We start from the raw sequence: 22,460 nt of genomic DNA, 5'->3' as shown, positions 1-22,460 counted from the left end.
AGGAATAGAAGAGAGTAATTGTTAGCGGGTCAGTTGAATAAAGGAATAGAAGAGAGTAATTGTTTGCGTTCGGGAGAATTTAGCGAAAAATAAAGAAGAGTCAGATTAATTGTTAGCGTTAGCGTTAGCGATTAATTGTTAGTGGTTCAGTTAGAACAATCAGAGTAATTGTGAAAAGAGAGTAACTGCCATTAGTTGGTTCAGTTAGAATATAGTCAGAGAAATTGTTAGCGTTCGGGAGAATTTAACGAAATTAAAGAAGAGTAATTCAGTTAGAATAAAGAAATAGGATAGAGCAATTGTGATTAGTTGGTTCAGGAGAATTTAGCGAAAATAAGGAGAGTAATTGTTAGCGGGTCAGTTGAATAAAGGAATAGAAGAGAGTAATTGTTAGCGTTCGGGAGAATTTAGCGAAAAATAAAGAAGAGTCAGATTAATTGTTAGCGTTAGCGTTAGCGATTAATTGTTAGTGGTTCAGTTAGAACAATCAGAGTAATTGTGAAAAGAGAGTAACTGCCGTTAGTTGGTTCAGTTAGACTATAGTCAGAGAAATTGTTAGCGTTCGGGAGAATTTAACGAAATTAAAGAAGAGTAATTCAGTTAGAATAAAGAAATACGATAGAGCAATTGTGATTAGTTGGTTCAGGAGAATTTAGCGAAAATAAGGAGAGTAATTGTTAGTCGTTCAATTGAATTTGAGTGAGCCTGATATCAGTTCGTTCAGTTGATTTAATTAGAATTTAAGTTAGGATTAGAGAATAATTGTTCGTTCCAGTTCGAGTTTAAGAATTACGAGATATAAATGTTATTAGTCAGTTCGAATTATAAAATAATTGTTATTAGTCAGTTAGAATCAAAACAATAGTTGGCTCAAGTTTTTGTGTTAGAATTTCGAATTGTTAAACACGTCCGGACACACTGTTGCTTACACTGTTCAAATTAAATAAAGATTAAAACGAAAAATTATAGAAGTGTCGATCTTTGTAAAACCGGAATCACCCCAGCGGCCTGCCCGTTCATCAGCGGAGACCAACGTCAGGTGAGTTAACTTTAATTATTATTAATAACTAATAATTAAAATAATAAATAATATCAATGATTAGTATAATTCGTCATTAATTCCGCCTGTAATAATTATTTATAATATAATTGTTTATTCCAAACAATCCTCTCCCGTGCTAGTATTCCTGCGCATAGCAGGTTAGCCGAAACGTGGAGATTGTTGACCAGTGGCCTAAACTCCGATCAACGCTACATAATCTAACAAGAAATATCTAATTGAAACAGTCCTTAGACTGTTTCTGGTGGCAGCGACTACTACATTGTTTAAAATTTCAAAATTTGGATAGCGAAACGTAACAGTATAACGTTATAACGTATAACGGTATATGGTATTACGTTATAACGTATAACGGTATATACTATTTCGGTATAATGTATAACGTTATGTAGTATTACGTTATAACGTATAACGTCATATAGTATTACGTTATAACGTACAACGTTATATGGTATTACGTTATAACGTATAACATTATATACTATTACGATATAACGTATAGCGTTATATACTATTACTATACAACGTGTAACGTTACATAGTATTACGTTATAACGTATAACGTTACATACTATTACGGTATAACGTATAACGATATCCACTATTACGGTATTACGTGTAACGTTATATAGTATTACGGTATTACGTGTAACGTTATATAGTATTACGTTATATAGTATTACATTATAACGTAAAACGTTATATACTGTTACGATACAACGTATAACGTTGTGTACTAATACTATATATCGTGTAACATTATATAGTATTACGTTATAACGTATAACGGCATATACTATTTCGGTATACTGTATAACGTTATGTAATATTACGTTATAACGTATAACGTTATACAGCATTACGATAGAACGTATAACGTTATATACTAATACTATACATCGTGTAAAGTTATATAGTATTACGTTATAGCGTATAACGTTATATACTCATACGATATAACGCATAGCGTTCTATACTATTACTATATAACGTGTGACGTTATATACTATGACTATACAACGTGTAACGTTATATAGTATTACGTTATGACGTATAACGTTATATAATATCACTATACAACGTGTAACGTTATATAGTATTACGCTATATCGTGTAACGTTATATACTAATACTATATATCGTGTAACGTGATATAGTATTATGTTATAACGTATAACGTTTTGTACTATTACGAAATAACGTATAACGTTATATACTATCACTATACAACGTGAAACGTTATATAGTATTACGTTATAACGTAAAACGTTATATACTGTTACGATACAACGTATAAAGTTGTGTACTAATACTATATATCGTGTAACGTTATAAACTACGTATAACGGTATATACTATTTCGGTACACTGTATAACGTTATGTAATATTACGTTATAACGTATAACATTATACAGCATTACGTTAGAACGTATAACGTTATATACTAATACTATACATCGTGTAAAGTTATATAGTATTACGTTATAGCGTATAACGTTATATACTCTTACGATATAACGCATAGCGTTCTATACTATTACTATATAACGTGTAACGTTATATAGTATTACGTTATATCGTTTAACGTTACATACTATTACGGTATGACGGGCAACGTTATACAGTATTACGTTATAACGTGCAACGTTATATAGTATTACGTTATAACGTATAACGTTATATACTATTACGATTTAACATATAACGTCATATACTATTACTATATAACGTGTAACGTTATATACCATTACGATATAACATATAACGTTGTATTCTAATTCTATATATCGTGTGACGTTATATAGTATTACGTTATAACGTAAAACGTTATATACTATTACGATATAACGTATAACGTTATATACTAATAGTATACATCGTGTAAAGTTATATAGTATTACGATATAACGTATAAAGTCATATAGTATTACTTTATAACGTATGACGTTATATAGTATTACGCTATATCGTGTAACGTTATACACTAATACTATATATCGTGTAACGTGATATAGCATTACGTTATAACGTATAACGTTTTATACTATTACGCTTTAACGTATAACATTATATACTATAACGTTATGACGTATAACGTTATATAGTATTACGGTATAACGTATAACGTTATATGCTATTACGGTATAACGTATAACGTTATGTAGGATTACGATATAACGTATAACGTCATATAGTATTACGATATAACGTATAACGTCATATAGTATTACTTTATAACGTATGACGTTATATAGTATTACGCTATATCGTGTAACGTTATATACTAATACTATATATCGTGTAACGTGATATAGTATTACGTTATAACGTATAACGTTTTATACTATTACGCTTTAACGTATAACATTATATACTATGACGTTATGACGTATAACGTTATATAGTATTACGGTATAACGTATAACGTTATATACTATCACGATGTAACGGATAACGTTATATACTGTTACAATATAACGTATGACGTTATATACTATTACTATACAACGTGTAACGTTATACAGTATTACGGTATGACGTGTAACGTTATATACTATTAGGATATAACGTATAACGGTATATACTATTACGATATAACGTATAACGTTATATACTAATACTATACAACGTGTAACGTTATATAGTATTACGTTATAACGTATAACGTTATATACTATTACGCTTTAACGTATAACATTATATACTATAACGTTATGACGTATAACGTTATATAGTATTACGGTATAACGTATAACGTTATATGCTATTACGGTATAACGTATAACGTTATGTAGGATTACGATATAACGTATAACGTCATATAGTATTACGTTATAACGTATAACGTTATATGGTATTACGTTATAACGTATAACATTATATACTATTACGATATAACGTATAGCGTTATGTACTATTACGTTATAACATATAACGATATAAACTATTACGGTATTACGTGTGGCGTTATATAGTATTACGTTAGATACCATTACGCTATAACGTATGACGCTATATACTATTACTATACAACGTGTACCGTTATATAGTATTACGTTATATACCATTACGCTATAACGTATAACGCTATATACTATTACTATACAACGTGTAACGTTATATAGTATTACGTTGTAACGTATAACGTTATATACTATTAATATACAACGTCTAACGTTATATAGTATTACGTTATAACGTATAACGTTATGTAGTATTACGTTATAACGTATAACGGTATATGGTATTACGTTATAACGTATAACGGTATATACTATTTCGGTATAATGTATAACGTTATGTAGTATTACGTTATAACGTATAACGTCATATAGTATTACGTTATAACGTACAACGTTATATGGTATTACGTTATAACGTATAACATTATATACTATTACGATATAACGTATAGCGTTATATACTATTACTATACAACGTGTAACGTTATATAGTATTACGTTATAACGTATAACGTTACATACTATTACGGTATAACGTATAACGATATCCACTTTTACGGTATTACGTGTAACGTTATATAGTATTACGGTATTACGTGTAACGTTATATAGTATTACGTTATATAGTATTACATTATAACGTAAAACGTTATATACTGTTACGATACAACGTATAACGTTGTGTACTAATACTATATATCGTGTAACGTTATATAGTATTACGTTATAACGTATAACGGCATATACTATTTCGGTATACTGTATAACGTTATGTAATATTACGTTATAAAGTATGACGTTATACAGCATTACGTTAGAACGTATAACGTTATATACTAATACTATACATCGTGTAAAGTTATATAGTATTACGTTATAGCGTATAACGTTATATACTACTACGATATAACGAATAGTGTTCTATACTATTACTATACAACGTGAAACGTTATATAGTGTTACGTTATAACGTATAACGTTATATACTATCACTATACAACGTGTAACGTTATATAGTATTACGTTATAACGTATAACGTCATATAGTATTACTTTATAACGTATGACGTTATATAGTATTACGCTATATCGTGTAACGTTATATACTAATACTATATATCGTGTAACGTGATATAGTATTATGTTATAACGTATAACGTTTTATACTATTACGATATAACGTATAACGTTATATACTATCACTATACAACGTGAAACGTTATATAGTATTACGTTATAACGTAAAACGTTATATACTGTTACGATACAACGTATAACGTTGTGTACTAATACTATATATCGTGTAACGTTATAAACTACGTATAACGGTATATACTATTTCGGTATACTGTATAACGTTATGTAATATTACGTTATAACGTATAACATTATACAGCATTACGTTAGAACGTATAACGTTATATACTAATACTATACATCGTGTAAAGTTATATAGTATTACGTTATAGCGTATAACGTTATATACTATTACGATTTAACATATAACGTTATATACTATTACTATACAACGTGTAACGTTATAAAGAATTACGTTATAACGTAAAACGTTATATGCTATTACGATATAACGTATAACGTTATATAGTGTTACGTTATAACATGTGACGTTATACAGTATTAGGATATAAAGTATAATGTTATATACTAATACTATACATCGTGTAAAGATATACAGTATTACGTTATGACGTATAACGTTATATACCATTACGATTTAACATATAACGTTGTATACTATTACTATACAACGTGTAACGTTATATAGTATTACGTTATGACGTATAACGTTATATAATATCACTATACAACGTGTAACGTTATATAGTATTACGTTATAACGTATAACGTTATATATTATTACGCTATAACGTATGACGCTATATACTATTACTATACAACGTGTAACGTTATATAGTATTTCGTTATAACGTATAACATTATATACTATTACTATACAACGTGTAATGTTATATAGTATTACGTTATGACGTATAACGTTATATAATATCACTATACAACGTGTAACGTTATATAGTGTTACGTTATAACGTATAACGTTATATATTATACGCTATAACGTATGACGCTATATACTATTACTATACAACGTGTAACGTTTTATAGTATTACGTTATAACGTATAACATTATATAGTATTACGTTATAACGTATAACGCTATATAGTATTACGTTATAACGTATAACATTATATACTATTACTATACAACGTGTAACGTTATATAGTATTACGTTATAACGTATAACGTTATATACTATTACGGTATAACGTATAACGTAATATAGTGTTACGTTATAGCGTATAACGTTATATACTATTACGTTATAACGTATGACGATATACACTATTACGGTATTACGTGTAACGTTATATAGTATTACGTTATAACGTATAACGTCATATTCTATTACGATATAACGTATAACGTTATATACTATCACTATACAAAGTGAAACGTTATATAGTATTACGTTATAACGTATAACGGCATATAGTATTACTTTGTAACGTATAACGTTATATACTATTACGCTATAACGTATGACGCTATATACTATTACTATACAACGTGTAACGTTATATAGTAGTACATTGTAACGTATAACGTTATATACTATTACGATTTAACATATAACGCTATATACTATTAATAAACAACGTGTACCGTTAAAGAGTATTACGTTACAACATATAACGTTATATACTATTAGGGTATAACGTATAACGTTATATAGAGTTACGTTATATCGTATGACGTTATATAGTATTACGTTATAACGTATAAGGTTACATACTAATACTATACACCGTGTAAAGTTATATAGTATTACGCTATAACGTATAACATTATATACTATTACGTCATAACGTATAACGTTATATAGTATTACGGTATAACGTATAACGTTATATGCTATTACGTATACGGTATAACGTATAACATTATGTAATATTACGTTATAACGTATAACGTTATATACTATTACGCTATAACGTATGACGCTATATACTATTACTATACAACGTGTAACGTTATATAGTAGTACATTGTAACGTATAACGTTATATACTATTACGATTTAACATATAACGCTATATACTATTAATAAACAACGTGTAACGTTAAAGAGTATTACGTTACAACATATAACGTTATATACTATTAGGGTATAACGTATAACGTTATATAGAGTTACGTTATATCGTATGACGTTATATAGTATTACGTTATAACGTATAAGGTTACATACTAATACTATACACCGTGTAAAGTTATATAGTATTACGCTATAACGTATAACATTATATACTATTACGTTATAACGTATAACGTAATATAGTGTTACGTTATAACGTATAACGTTATATAGTATAACGTTATAGCGTATAACGTTATATAGTATTACGTTATAACGTATAACGCTATATAGTATTACGTTATAACGTATAACATTATATACTATTACTATACAACGTGTAACGTTATATAGTATTACGTTATAACGTATAACGTTATATACTATTACGGTATAACGTATAACGTAATATAGTGTTACGTTATATCGTATAACGTTATATACTATTACGTTATAACGTATAACGATATACACTATTACGGTATTACGTGTAACGTTATATAGTATTACGTTATAACGTATAACGTTATATGGTATTACGTTATAACGTATAACATTATATACTATTACTATACAACGTGTAACGTTATATAGTATTACGTTATGCCGTATAACGTTATATACTATTACGGTATAACTCATAACGTTATATAGTGTTACGTTATAACGTATGACGTTATATAGTATTACGTTATAACGTATAAGGTTATATACTAATACTATACATCGTGTAAAGTTATATAGTATTACGTTATAACGTATAACGTTATATGATATTACCTTATAACGTATAACATTATATACTATTACTATACAACGTGTAACGTTATATAGTATTACGTTATGACGTATAACGCTATATACTATTACGGTATATCTCATAACGTTATATAGTGTTACGTTATCACGTATAACGTTATATACTAATAGTATACATCGTGTAAAGTTATATAGTATTACGTTATAACGTGTATCGTTATATAGTATTACGTTATAACGTATAACATTATATACTATTACGATATAACGCATAACGTTATATAGTATTACGATATAACGTATGACGTTATACAGCATTACGTTCTAATGTATATCGTTATATAGTACTACGTTATAACGTATAACGTTATGTAGTATTATGTTATAACGTATAACGTTATGTAGTATTACGTTGTAACGTATAACGTTATATACTACTACGATTTAACATATAACGTTATATACTATTACTATACAACGTGTAAAGTTATATAGTATTACGTTATAGCGAATAACGTTATATACTCTTACGATATGACGCATAGCGTTCTATACTATTACTATATAACGTGTAACGTTATATAGTACTACGTTATAGCGTATAACGTTACATACTATTACGGTATGACGGGTAACGTTATATAGTATTACGTTATAACGTGTAACGTTATATAGTATTACGTTGTAACTTATAACGTTATATTCTCTTACGATTTAACATATAACGTTATATGCTATTACTATATAACGTGTAATGTTATATGCTATTGGTATATAACGTATAACGTTGTATACTAATACTATATATCGTGTAACGTTGTATACTAATTCTATATAACGTGTAACGTTATATAACGTATATAGCGTTATATTACGTATAACGTAAAACGTTATATACTATTACGATATAACGTATAACGTTGTATGCTAATACTATATAACGTGAAACGTTATATAGTATTACGTTATAACTTATAACGTTATATACTATTACGATATAACGAATAGTGTTCTATACTATTACTATACAACGTTATATAACGTTATATAGTATTACGTTATAACGTTTAACGGTATATACTATTTCGGTAGAATGCAGAAAGTTATGTAATATTACGTTATAACTTATAACGTTATACAGCATTACGTTAGAACGTATAACGTTATATACTAATAGTATACATCGTGCAAACTTATATAGTATTACGTTATCACGTGTAACGTTATATAGTATTACGTTATAACGTATAACGTTATATACTATGACGCTATAACGTATGACGCTATATACTATTACAATACAACGTGTAACGTTATATAGTATTACGTTGTAACGTATTACGTTATATAATATCACTATACAACGTGTAACGTTATATAGTATTACGTTATAACGTATAACGTTATATACTATTACGCTATAACGTATGACGCTATATACTATTACTATACAACGTGTAACGTTATATAGTATTACGTTATAACGTATAACGTTATATAGTATTACGTTATAACGTATAACATTATATACTATTACTATACAACGTGTAACGTTATATAGTATTACGTTATAACGTATAACGTTATATACTATTACGGTATAACGTATAACGTAAAATAGTGTTACGTTATAGCGTATAACGTTATATATTATTACGTTATAACGTATAACGTTATATACTATTACTATACAACGTGTAACGTTATATAGTATTACGTTATAACGTGTAACGTTATATACTAATACGGTACAACGTATAACGTTATATAGTGTTACGTTATAACGTATGACGTTATATAGTATTACGTTATAACGTATAACGTTATATACTGTTACGCTATAACGTATGACGCTATATAGTATTACAATACAACGTGTAACATTATATAGTATTACGTTGTAACGTATAACGTTATATACTATTACGACTTAACATATAACGTTATATACTATTACGCTATAACGTATGACGCTATATACTATTACTATACAACGTGTAACGATATATAGTATTACGTTATAACGTATAACGTTATATAGTATTACGTTATAACGTATAACATTATATACTATTACTATACAACGTGTAACGTTATATAGTATTACGTTATAACGTATAACGTTATATACTATTACGCTATAACGTATGACGCTATATACTATTACTATACAACGTGTAACGTTATATAGTATTACGTTATAACGTTTAACGGTATATACTATTTCGGTATAATGTATAAAGTTATGTAATATTACGTTATAACGTATAACGTTATACAGCATTACGCTAGAACGTATAACGTTATATACTAATAGTATACATCGTGCAAAGTTATATAGTATTACGTTATAACGTATAACGTTATATACTATTACGCTATAACGTATGACGCTATATACTATTACTATACAACGTGTAACGTTATATAGTATTACGTTATAACGTATAACGTTATATAGTATTACGTTATAACGTATAACGTTATATGGTATTACGCTATAAGGTATAACGGTATATACTATTTCGGTATAATGTATAACGTTATGTAGTATTACGGTATAATGTATAACGTTATATGTTATTACGGTATAACGCATAACGTTATATGTTATTACGGTATAACGTATAACGTTATGTAGTATTACGTTATAACGTATAACATTATATTCTATTACTATACAACGTATAACGTTATATAGTATTACATTATAACGTATAACGTTATATACTATTACGGTATAACGTATAACGTTATATAGTGTTAGGTTATAACGTATGACGTTATATAGTATTACGTTATAACGTATAAGGTTATATACTAATACTATACATCGTGTAAAGTTATATAGTATCACGTCATAACGTATAACGTTATATGGTATTACGTTATAACGTATAACATTATATACTATTACGATATAACGTATAGCGTTATATACTATTACTATACAACGTGTAACGTTATATAGTATTACGTTATAACGTATAACATTATATACTATTACGATATACTGTATAACGTTATGTAATATTACGTTATAACGTATATCGTTATACAGCATTACGTTATGACGTATAACGTTATATACTATTACGCTATAACGTATGACGCTATATACTATTACTATACAACGTGTAACGTTATATAGTATTACGTTATAACGTATAAAGTTATATAATAATACTATACATCGTGTAAAGTTATATAGTATTACGCTATAACGTATAACATTATATACTATAACGTTATAACGTATAACGTATCATAGTACTACGGTATAACATACAACGTTATATGCTATTACGGTATAACGTATAACGTTATGTAGTATTACGTTATAACGTATAACGTCATATAGTATTACGTTATAACGTATAACGTCATACGGAATTGCGTTATAACGTATAACATTATATACTATTACTATACAACGTGTAACGTTATATAGTATTACGTTATAACGTATAACGTTATGTACTATTACGGCATAGCGTATAACGTTATATAGTGTTACGTTATAACGTATGAGGTTATATAGTATTACGTTATGACGTATAAGGTTATATACTAATACTATACATCGTGTAAAGTTATATAGTATTACGTTATAACGTATAACGTTATATGGTATTACGTTATAACGTATAACATTATATACTATTACTACACAACATGTAAGGTTATATAGTATTACGTTATAACGTATAACGTTATATACTATTACGGTATAACGTATAACGTTATATAGTGTTACGGTATAACGTATAACATTATATACTATTACAATATAACGTATAGCGTTATATACTATTACTATACAACTTGTAACGTTATATAGTAATACGTTATAACGTATAACGTCATATAGTATTACTTTATAACGTACAACGTTATATACTGTTACGCTATAACGTATGACGCTAAATACTATTACTATACAACGTGTAACGTTTGTATAGTATTACGTTGTAACGTATAACGTTATATACTATTACGATTTAACATATAACGTTATATACTATTACTATACAACGTGTAACGTTATATAGTATTACGTTACAACGTATAACGTTATATAGTATTACGGTATAACGTATAACGTTATATGTTATTACGGTATAACGTATAACGTTATGTAGTATTACGATATAACGTATAGCGTTATATACTATTACTATACAACGTGTAACGTTATATAGTATTACGTTATAACGTATAACGGTATATATATTTTCGGTATAATGTATAACGTTATGTAGTATTACGTTATAATGTATAACGTTATATGCTATTACGGTATAACGTATAACGTTATGTAGTATTATGTTGTAACGTATAACGTTATGTAGTATTACGTTATAACGTATAACGTTATACACTATTACGTTATAACGTATAACGGTATATACTATTACGGTATAACGTATAACGTTATGTAGTATTACGTTATAACGTATAGCTTTATATACTATTACGATATAACGTATAACATTATATAGTATTACGTTATAGCGTATAACGTCATATAGTATCACGCTATAGCGTATAACGTTATGTAGTATTACGTTATAATGTATAGCGTTATATGCTATTACGGTATAACGTATAACGTTATGTAGTATTATGTTGTAACGTATAACGTTATGTAGTATTACGTTATAACGTATAACGTTATATAGTATTACGTTATAATGTATAACGTTATATGCTATTACGGTATAGCGTATAACGTTATGTAGTAATATGTTGTAACATATAACGTTATGTAGTATTACGTTATGACGTATAACGTTATATACTATTACGCTATAACGCATGACACTATATACTATTACTATACAACGTGTAACGTTATATAGTATTACGTTATAACGTATAAGGTTATATAATAATACTATACATCGTGTAAAGTTATATAGTATTACGCTATAACGTATAACATTATATACTATAACGTTATAACGTATAACGTTATATAGTATTACGGTATAACGTATAACGTTATATGCTATTACGGTATAACGTTTAACGTTATGTAGTATTACGTTATAACGTATAACGTCATATAGTATTACGTTATAACGTATAAGGTTATACAATAATACTATACATCGTGTAAAGTTATATAGTATTACGCTATAACGTATAACATTATATACTATAACGTTATAACGTATAACGTTATGTAGCATTACGTCATAATGTATAACGTTATATGCTATTACGGTATAACGTATAACGTTATGTAGTATTATGTTGTAACGTATAACGTTATGTAGTATTACGTTATAACGTATAACGTTATATACTATTACGTTATAACGTATAACGGTATATACTATTACGGTATAACGTATAACGTTATGTAGTATTACGTTATAACGTATAGTTTTATATACTATTACGATATAACGTATAACATTATATAGTATTACGTTGTAACGTATAACGTCATATACTATCACGCTATAGCGTATAACGTTATGTAGTATTACGTTATAACGTATAACGTTATATAGTATTACGTTATAACGTATAACGTTATATACTATTACGTTATAACGTATAACGTTATATACTATTACGCTATAACGTATGACGCTATATACTATTACTATACAACGTGTAACGTTATATAGTATTACGTTATAACGTTTAACGGTATATACTATTTCGGTATAATGTATAAAGTTATGTAATATTACGTTATAACGTATAACGTTATACAGCATTACGCTAGAACGTATAACGTTATATACTAATAGTATACATCGTGCAAAGTTATATAGTATTACGTTATAACGTATAACGTTATATACTATTACGCTATAACGTATGACGCTATATACTATTACTATACAACGTGTAACGTTATATAGTATTACGTTATAACGTATAACGTTATATAGTATTACGTTATAACGTATAACGTTATATGGTATTACGCTATAAGGTATAACGGTATATACTATTTCGGTATAATGTATAACGTTATGTAGTATTACGGTATAATGTATAACGTTATATGTTATTACGGTATAACGCATAACGTTATATGTTATTACGGTATAACGTATAACGTTATGTAGTATTACGTTATAACGTATAACATTATATTCTATTACTATACAACGTATAACGTTATATAGTATTACATTATAACGTATAACGTTATATACTATTACGGTATAACGTATAACGTTATATAGTGTTAGGTTATAACGTATGACGTTATATAGTATTACGTTATAACGTATAAGGTTATATACTAATACTATACATCGTGTAAAGTTATATAGTATCACGTCATAACGTATAACGTTATATGGTATTACGTTATAACGTATAACATTATATACTATTACGATATAACGTATAGCGTTATATACTATTACTATACAACGTGTAACGTTATATAGTATTACGTTATAACGTATAACATTATATACTATTACGATATACTGTATAACGTTATGTAATATTACGTTATAACGTATATCGTTATACAGCATTACGTTATGACGTATAACGTTATATACTATTACGCTATAACGTATGACGCTATATACTATTACTATACAACGTGTAACGTTATATAGTATTACGTTATAACGTATAAAGTTATATAATAATACTATACATCGTGTAAAGTTATATAGTATTACGCTATAACGTATAACATTATATACTATAACGTTATAACGTATAACGTATCATAGTACTACGGTATAACATACAACGTTATATGCTATTACGGTATAACGTATAACGTTATGTAGTATTACGTTATAACGTATAACGTCATATAGTATTACGTTATAACGTATAACGTCATACGGAATTGCGTTATAACGTATAACATTATATACTATTACTATACAACGTGTAACGTTATATAGTATTACGTTATAACGTATAACGTTATGTACTATTACGGCATAGCGTATAACGTTATATAGTGTTACGTTATAACGTATGAGGTTATATAGTATTACGTTATGACGTATAAGGTTATATACTAATACTATACATCGTGTAAAGTTATATAGTATTACGTTATAACGTATAACGTTATATGGTATTACGTTATAACGTATAACATTATATACTATTACTACACAACATGTAAGGTTATATAGTATTACGTTATAACGTATAACGTTATATACTATTACGGTATAACGTATAACGTTATATAGTGTTACGGTATAACGTATAACATTATATACTATTACAATATAACGTATAGCGTTATATACTATTACTATACAACTTGTAACGTTATATAGTAATACGTTATAACGTATAACGTCATATAGTATTACTTTATAACGTACAACGTTATATACTGTTACGCTATAACGTATGACGCTAAATACTATTACTATACAACGTGTAACGTTTGTATAGTATTACGTTGTAACGTATAACGTTATATACTATTACGATTTAACATATAACGTTATATACTATTACTATACAACGTGTAACGTTATATAGTATTACGTTACAACGTATAACGTTATATAGTATTACGGTATAACGTATAACGTTATATGTTATTACGGTATAACGTATAACGTTATGTAGTATTACGATATAACGTATAGCGTTATATACTATTACTATACAACGTGTAACGTTATATAGTATTACGTTATAACGTATAACGGTATATATATTTTCGGTATAATGTATAACGTTATGTAGTATTACGTTATAATGTATAACGTTATATGCTATTACGGTATAACGTATAACGTTATGTAGTATTATGTTGTAACGTATAACGTTATGTAGTATTACGTTATAACGTATAACGTTATACACTATTACGTTATAACGTATAACGGTATATACTATTACGGTATAACGTATAACGTTATGTAGTATTACGTTATAACGTATAGCTTTATATACTATTACGATATAACGTATAACATTATATAGTATTACGTTATAGCGTATAACGTCATATAGTATCACGCTATAGCGTATAACGTTATGTAGTATTACGTTATAATGTATAGCGTTATATGCTATTACGGTATAACGTATAACGTTATGTAGTATTATGTTGTAACGTATAACGTTATGTAGTATTACGTTATAACGTATAACGTTATATAGTATTACGTTATAATGTATAACGTTATATGCTATTACGGTATAGCGTATAACGTTATGTAGTAATATGTTGTAACATATAACGTTATGTAGTATTACGTTATGACGTATAACGTTATATACTATTACGCTATAACGCATGACACTATATACTATTACTATACAACGTGTAACGTTATATAGTATTACGTTATAACGTATAAGGTTATATAATAATACTATACATCGTGTAAAGTTATATAGTATTACGCTATAACGTATAACATTATATACTATAACGTTATAACGTATAACGTTATATAGTATTACGGTATAACGTATAACGTTATATGCTATTACGGTATAACGTTTAACGTTATGTAGTATTACGTTATAACGTATAACGTCATATAGTATTACGTTATAACGTATAAGGTTATACAATAATACTATACATCGTGTAAAGTTATATAGTATTACGCTATAACGTATAACATTATATACTATAACGTTATAACGTATAACGTTATGTAGCATTACGTCATAATGTATAACGTTATATGCTACTACGGTATAACGTATAACGTTATGTAGTATTATGTTGTAACGTATAACGTTATGTAGTATTACGTTATAACGTATAACGTTATATACTATTACGTTATAACGTATAACGGTATATACTATTACGGTATAACGTATAACGTTATGTAGTATTACGTTATAACGTATAGTTTTATATACTATTACGATATAACGTATAACATTATATAGTATTACGTTGTAACGTATAACGTCATATACTATCACGCTATAGCGTATAACGTTATGTAGTATTACGTTATAACGTATAACGTTATATAGTATTACGTTATAACGTATAACGTTATATACTATTACGTTATAACGTATAACGGTATATACTATTACGGTATAACGTATAACGTTATGTAGTATTACGTTATAACGTATAGTTTTATATACTATTACGATATAACGTATAACATTATATAGTGTTAGGTTATAACGTATGACGTTATATAGTATTACGTTATAGCGTATAAGGTTATATACTAATACTATACATCGTGTAAAGTTATATAGTATTACGTTATAGCGTATAACGTCATATAGTATCACGCTATAGCGTATAACGTTATGTAGTATTACGTTATAATGTATAGCGTTATATGCTATTACTCTATAACGTATAACGTTATGTAGTATTATGTTGTAAAGTATAACGTTATGTAGTATTACGTTATAACGTATAACGTTATATAGTATTACGATATAATGTATAACGTTATATGCTATTACAGTATAACGTATAACGTTATGTAGTAATACGTTGTAACGTATAACGTTATGTAGTATTACGTTATAACGTATAACATTATATACTATTACTACACAGCATGTAAGGTTATATAGTATTACGTTATAACGTATAACGTTATATACTATTACGGTATAACGTATAACGTTATGTAGTATTACGTTATAACGTATAGCTTTATATACTATTACGATATAACGTATAACATTATATAGTATTACGTTGTAACGTATAACGTCATATACTATCACGCTATAGCGTATAACGTTATGTAGTATTACGTTATAACGTATAACGTTATATAGTATTACGTTATAACGTATAACGTTATATACTATTACGTTATAACGTATAACGGTATATACTATTACGGTATAACGTATAACGTTATGTAGTATTACGTTATAACGTATAGTTTTATATACTATTACGATATAACGTATAACATTATATAGTATTACGTTATAACGTATGACGTTATATAGCATTACGTTCTAACGTATAAGGTTATATACTAATACTATACATCGTGTAAAGTTATATAGTATTACGCTATAACGTATAACATTATATACTATAACGTTATAACGTATAACGTTATATAGTATTACGGTATAATGTATAACGTTATATGTTATTACGGTATAACGTATAACATTATGTAGTATTACGTTATAACGTATAACGTCATATGGTATTACGTTATAACGTATAACATTATATTCTATTACTATACAACGTGTAACGTTATATAGCATTACGTTATAACGTATAACGGTATATACATTTTCGGTATAATGTATAACGTTATGTAGTATTACGTTATAATGTACAACGTTATATGCTATTACGGTATAACGTATAACGTTATGTAGTATTATGTTGTAACGTATAACGTTATGTAGTATTACATTTTAACGTATAGCTTTATATACTATAACGATATAACGTATAACATTATGTAGTATTACGTTGTAACGTATAACGTCATATAGTATCACGCTATAGCGTATAACGTTATATAGTATTACGTTATAACGTGTAATGGTATATAGTATTACGTTATAACGTATAACGGTATAAATTATTTCGGTATAATGTATAACGTTATACAGCATTACGTTAGAACGTATAACGTAATATACTAATAGTATACATCGTGCAAAGCTATATAGTATTACGTTATAACGTGTAACGTTATATAGTATTACGTTATAACGTATAACGGTATATACTATTTCGGTATACTGTATAACGTTATGTAATATTACGTTATAACGTATAACGTTATACAGCATTACGTTAGAACGTATAACGTTATATACTAATACTATACATCGTGTAAAGTTATATAGTATTACGTTATAGCGTATAACGTTATATAGTATTACGTTATGACGTATAACGTTATATGGTATTACATTATAACGTATAACATTATGTACTATTACTACACAACATGTAACGTTATATAGTCTTACGTTATAACGTATAACGTTATATACGATTAGGGTATAACGTATAACGTTATATAGTGTTACGTTATAACGTATGACGTTATATAGTATTACGTTATAACATATAAGGTTATATACTAATACTATACATCGTGTAAGGTTATATAGTACTACGTTATAAAGTATAACGTTATATGGTATTACGTTATAACGTATAACATTATATACTATTACGATATAACGTATAGCGTTATATACTATTAGTATACAACTTGTAACGTCATATAGCAATACGTTATAACGTATAACGTTATATAGTATTACGGTGTAACGTATAACGTTATATGTTATTACGGTATAACGTATAACGTTATATTCTATTACTATACAACGTGTAACGTTATATAGTATTACATTATAACGTATAACGTTATATACTATTACGGTATAACGTATAACATTATATAGTGTTAGGTTATAACGTATGACGTTATATAGTATTACGTTATAGCGTATAAGGTTATATACTAATACTATACATCGTGTAAAGTTATATAGTATTACGTCATAACGTATAACGTTATATGGTATTACGTTATAACGTATAACATTATATACTATTACGATATAACGTATAGCGTTATATACTATTACTATACAACGTGTAACGTTATATAGTATTACATTATAACGTATAACGTTATATACTATTACGGTATAACGTATAACGTTATATAGTGTTAGGTTATAACGTATGACGTTATATAGTATTACGTTATAGCGTATAAGGTTATATACTAATACTATACATCGTGTAAAGTTATATAGTATTACGTTATAGCGTATAACGTCATATAGTATCACGCTATAGCGTATAACGTTATGTAGTATTACGTTATAATGTATAGCGTTATATGCTATTACTCTATAACGTATAACGTTATGTAGTATTATGTTGTAACGTATAACGTTATGTAGTATTACGTTATAACGTATAACGTTATATAGTATTACGTTATAATGTATAACGTTATATGCTATTACAGTATAACGTATAACGTTATGTAGTAATATGTTGTAACGTATAACGTTATGTAGTATTACGTTATGACGTATAACGTTATATACTATTACGCTATAACGTATGCCGCTATATACTGTTACTATACAACGTGTAACGTTATATAGTATTACGTTATAACGTATAACGTTATATACTATTACGGTATAACGTATAACGTTATATAGTGTTACGTTATAACGTATGACGCTATTTACTATTACTATACAAAGTGTAACGTTATATAGTATTACGGTATAACGTATAACGTTATATGCTATTACGGTATAACGTATAACGTCATATAGTATTACGTTATAACGTATAACGTTATATGGTATTACGTTATAACGTATAACATTATATACTATTACTACACAACATGTAAGGTTATATAGTATTACGTTATAACGTATAACGTTATATACTATTACGGTATAACGTATAACGTTATATAGTGTTACGTTATAACGTATGACGCTATTTACTATTACTATACAAAGTGTAACGTTACATAGTATTACGTTATAACGTATAACGTTATATGGTATCACGTTATAACGTATAACATTATATACTATTACTATACAACATGTAACGTTATATAGTATGACGTTATAACGTATAACGTTATATACTATTACGGTATAACGTATAACGTTATATTGTGTTACGCTATAACGTATAACATTATATACTATTACAATATAACGTATAGCGTTATATACTATTACTATACAACTTGTAACGTTATATAGTAATACGTTATAACGTATAACGTCATATAGTATTACTTTATAACGTATAATGTTATATAATATTACGTTATAACGTATGACGCTAAATACTATTACTATACAACGTGTAACGTTGTATAGTATTACGTTGTAACGTATAACGTTATATACTATTACGATTTAACATATAACGTTATATACTATTACTATACAACGTGTAACGTTATATAGTATTACGTTACAACGTATAACGTTATATAGTATTACGTTACAACGTATAAGGTTATATATTATAACGTTATAACGTATAACGTTATAACGTATAACGTTATATAGTATTACGGTATAACGTATAACGTTATATGTTATTACGGTATAACGTATAACGTTATGTAGTATTACGATATAACGTATAGCGTTATATACTATTACTATACAACGTGTAACGTTATATAGTATTACGTTATAACGTATAACGGTATATATATTTTCGGTATAATGTATAACGTTATGTAGTATTACGTTATAATGTGTAACGTTATATGCTATTACGGTATAACGTATAACGTTATGTAGTAATATGTTGTAACATATAACGTTATGTAGTATTACGTTATAATGTATAGCGTTATATGCTATTACGGTATAACGTATAACGTTATGTAGTATTATGTTGTAACGTATAACGTTATGTAGTACTACGTTATAACGTATAACGTTATATAGTATTACGTTATAATGTATAGCGTTATATGCTATTACGGTATAACGTATAACGTTATGTAGTAATATGTTGTAACATATAACGTTATGTAGTATTACGTTATGACGTATAACGTTAGATACTATTACGCTATAACGCATGACGCTATATACTATTACTATACAACGTGTAACGTTATATAGTATTACGTTATAACGTATAAGGTTATATAATAATACTACACATCGTGTAAAGTTATATAGTATTACGCTATAACGTATAACATTATATACTATAACGTTATAACGTATAACGTTATGTAGTATTACGTTATAACGTATAACGTTATATACTATTACGTTATAACGTATAACGGTATATACTATTACGGTATAACGTATAACGTTATGTAGTATTACGTTATAACGTATAGTTTTATATACTATTACGATATAACGTATAACATTATATAGTATTACGTTGTAACGTATAACGTCATATACTATCACGCTATAGCGTATAACGTTATGTAGTATTACGTTATAACGTATAACGTTATATAGTATTGCGTTATAACGTATAACGTTATAAAGTATTACGTTAAGACGTATAACGTTATATAGTATTACGTTATGACGTATAACGTTATATACATTTACGATATAACGTATAACGTTATATACTATTAGGATATAACGCATAACGTTATATAGTATTACGTTATAACGTATGACGTTATATAGCATTACGTTCTAACGTATAAGGTTATATACTAATACTATACATCGTGTAAAGTTATATAGTATCACGCTATGACGTATAACATTATATACTATAACGTTATAACGTATAACGTTATATAGTATTACGGTATAATGTATAACGTTATATGTTATTACGGTATAACGTATAACATTATGTAGTATTACGTTATAACGTATAACGTCATATGGTATTACGTTATAACGTATAACATTATATTCTATTACTATACAACGTGTAACGTTATATAGTATTACGTTATAACGTGTAGCGGTATATAGTATTACGTTATAACGTATAACGGTATAAATTATTTCGGTATAATGTATAACG

General features: G+C 27.0%; 1 long non-coding RNA gene across 14 annotated transcripts in view; it reads right to left on the bottom strand.

The window, feature by feature from the left end:
* The window catches only part of LOC126917982 (uncharacterized), a 446,175-nt gene that overhangs the window by 47,291 nt on the left and 376,424 nt on the right, over positions 1-22,460 (bottom strand). The gene's annotated exons all lie outside the window — the stretch shown is intronic.

Source organism: Bombus affinis, chromosome 6 (genome assembly GCF_024516045.1).
Source record: "Bombus affinis isolate iyBomAffi1 chromosome 6, iyBomAffi1.2, whole genome shotgun sequence".
Classification (NCBI taxonomy): Eukaryota; Metazoa; Arthropoda; class Insecta; order Hymenoptera; family Apidae; genus Bombus; species Bombus affinis.
This window is presented reverse-complemented; position numbering and strand designations above follow the sequence as displayed.